Raw genomic sequence first — 3330 nt, forward strand, 5'->3', positions numbered from 1 at the left:
GTTACAACACGTAAGACAACTAGATTCCTTGGGTAATAAGCAACAGAAACGTCTGCGTTTGTTTTTTCTTGCTGACTTTGATTATTTCTTAGAGCTATAATCCAAGCTGTCTAAAACTGTTGACACTGGGTTACTGCCCTTTTAATTCAAAAACAAAAAAGGTCCAGGTTTAGTGGTTGGGCATTTGCTTTCACTGTTCACCAATCATGACATTCATAATTAGACCTTGTGCTGGAATGTACCAAATCTGCCTCCTGGAACATTTGCAGGGGCTGCCCAAGCCACAAGAAAACCAAAAACGGCAGCGCTGGTAAGATTTTTGGGGGCTGGCACAGGAAAACTCCGTTCATGGAATATAAATCAGCAACCCTACACTCTAATTTCCACCCTTCACATGTAGCATGATTATACAAGTAAGCTGTGCAAGCGTCAAGTCAAAACCCCGGGATTGTTTGCCAGAAGGAAGCCAAACCTTCAATTCTGTGGTTAATGCCACCTAGGGGTATAATTACAGGCGCTAATATCATCTTTCTGCTCCAGAAAAGGAAAAGAAATCCTCGTGGCCGGTATTCATGTGAATTAACCATTTTTAGATCAAATTCTAAGGATCCTTTGCAATTCCTCAGGGATTCCTCTTTACTCATTTCAAAGTGACAAAGTCAGTATCCCATGGTCTCCTTCATGGGTGATAGCATATCTTCTTCTGTTTTGTAAATACTGGGATCAAAAATGTGCCCCCAATACTGCCTCCCAAGTTACTCAAAGGATTTGTGGTTAAATCAATTGTTTAGAACCTTTGCACATAATCAAATCCTGGGGAGTGGGAACTGGTAGTCTCCCTCATGTAGTTGACATTAGTACCTACCTAGATTCTCACACTGTACCTTGTACCCAGTAGACCCAACCTCCTCACTGCAAATTCATTAAGAAAGTTCACAAGGAGACTAAGCATTTGCTCTCCAGCACAAAACAGGATTCCTAAAAGGTGAATTAAGCTTGCAAATCACAGGCAGTTTTATAAAAGAACAGGACCTCTCTGAGGCCCTTAGTCTCCTACTAGAACTTTGCTGTGTCACAAAGAAATACATTGAAAAGCCCAAGAGACGATTGTGCCGAATAAAGAATTGACTGAGAACTATTCCCTTCCTTGATCTGAGAGCCATTAGAGCCCCAAACTTCTTACCCTCGGTTTGCTTCTTTCACTTCCCAGAACTAATGAGAACACAACCTGAAGTGACTGGCACAGCTCTATGAACCACCAAGACACATGGGCAAGAATCCATGGGCAAGACTCTAGGCCAAGGATCCCAGTAGGGGTTGGGAAAAATGCTAACATATATTCTCCCAAGTTTTGCAGATGACAGTCAGAGAAGCTTCATTCATAATGGCCTAAAAAGAGAAACAGATTAAATGCCCTCCCACAGGGCTGATGAACAGAGAAATAAACTGAGGCACAGCTCAAGAGAGGACCATTACTCAGCTTTACAAAGGGCCAATCATGCAATACATGATTCAGCAAAGGGAAAACCTTAGAAAAACAACTAAGTTAGTTAGAGGCCACTTAGCATGTGTCTCTTTATATGAGGTGATGAAAATTATGAGAATTACTATCATTACTTCCCCCAACAAGAAGTAATTTATCTCTTACACTTAAGCTTAGTGCCCTACCTCATACCAGTTTTAAATTTTTCTCCTTTAATTACATTACTTCCTTTTGTTGTTTGTTTTTTGGGGTCATACCCGGCGGTGCTCAGGGGTTACTCCTGGCTCTACACTCAGAAATCACTTCTGGCAGGCTCAGGGGACCATATGGGATGCCGGGATTCAAATCACCATCTTTCTGCATGCAAGGCAAACGCCTTACCTTCATGTTATCTCTCTGGCCCCTGATTACATTACTTCCTTAAAACGAGACCTGAACACATGATTTGTAAATTTGGCCAACCAAGGTGTATTAAACAAGTGTGTCCCATAGCAAACTCTAAGCACTGCCATGAAAAGTTAAGCATAACTTTTTTTTTTGCATGGCAACCTTGTGCAGAGGCCATGCTAATCTTCTCTGTATCATTTCAATTTTAGTATATGTGCTGCTGAAGATAGCACAAGCGTAACTCTTTTATTTTTAAGCAATAATCATCCCATGAACTTCTGCTTTCTAAACTGTGTCCCAGATTTTAACTCCTATCCTTAAACTTCTCAACCAGAAGTTCTTATTCATTGATCTTAAAAAGCCATACACTGTCCCACGTTTCAAAGTCTCCCTGAATTATCCAAGCATCAAAAGTAAATTCTAAATTGCTTTTTTTTAAGTGTGAATTGTGGGATTTTTCCATTTCCAATTTGGGAAGGGAAAAAGGTAGCCACAAAGATGATGCAAAGATTTTCCAAGCTATAAATCTCTCTTAAGCTAGGACCAGGGAAGAATGTTTTAAGCTCAAAGAACATTTGGTCCAAAAACATGCTTTATTGAATCAGCGGTTTGGGATGATAATGGGTGTGTGGGGGTGGGGAAGAAGTGTCTGAAGAGGTAGTTTGTGAGCAAGAAGGAAAGAAAGAGAATGAAAAGAAAGGAAAGAAGGAAAGAAAGAGAAAGGAAGGAAAGAAGGAACGAACGAACGAACGAACGAACAAACGAACAAAGGAGGTGCTTGTGTCCTGTGACCTGTGTTTCAGTGACCTGCACTCAGAAAATTATCCTAGGGAGAAGCCACCCATACACTGCCTTGTGACTTATAACAGCAGGAGACACAGGGCAACCTCCTTAGGTGAACCCAGGAATTGGCTCCTTCAATTAGGCCTCCTTTTGCTGGAAAGTTTTGCTTCTGAAAAAGACACAGATGAGACATGAACCAAATGGGGAAAGGATGCCAATGTCTGTGCTCTGTAATATGCATCTAAGGACAACCAGGAGGAATGCCCTGAAGGCAGCCCAATGAGCCCCTTCAGTTTGGTCTCTGTGCTCCCAGATGGCAAAATGTTACTAGACCATCTATAGAAAAAATGAGTTCAATCAAACAAAATCTATGACACACAATTTTAATTCTTCACTGACCCTGTGGTCCCCATCAGAAATTCTGCTCCATTGAGGAAAAGACAGGAAATACTGTTTTCTCACCTAGAGTGAAGATAAGCCCAGTGTCAATGGGCAAAGTGAGTGACCCTGCCCCAGAAGTGACAGAGGGTCATATCCTGCTCTTTGGATGCTACATGTACCACTACGTTTCTGCTTATTTCTTTTCACCATTTGTGAGAAATTTATTTGTGACAGTCAAAGGTTCCTTTCCTGTTGGCTGAGCTGAATCTGACAATAGTCACCTGCTGAGCATTCTC

General features: G+C 41.5%; 1 non-coding gene across 1 annotated transcript; it reads right to left on the bottom strand.

Annotated features, from left to right (window-relative positions):
* Positions 1-1996: 1996 nt before the first annotated feature.
* On the bottom strand, positions 1997-2103 carry LOC125995385 (U6 spliceosomal RNA). Its single transcript, XR_007490922.1, has one exon. It is a non-coding gene; the product is annotated as a U6 spliceosomal RNA (small nuclear RNA).
* Positions 2104-3330: the final 1227 nt, after the last annotated feature.

This window comes from Suncus etruscus, chromosome 17, assembly GCF_024139225.1.
Source record: "Suncus etruscus isolate mSunEtr1 chromosome 17, mSunEtr1.pri.cur, whole genome shotgun sequence".
NCBI classification, from domain to species: Eukaryota; Metazoa; Chordata; class Mammalia; order Eulipotyphla; family Soricidae; genus Suncus; species Suncus etruscus.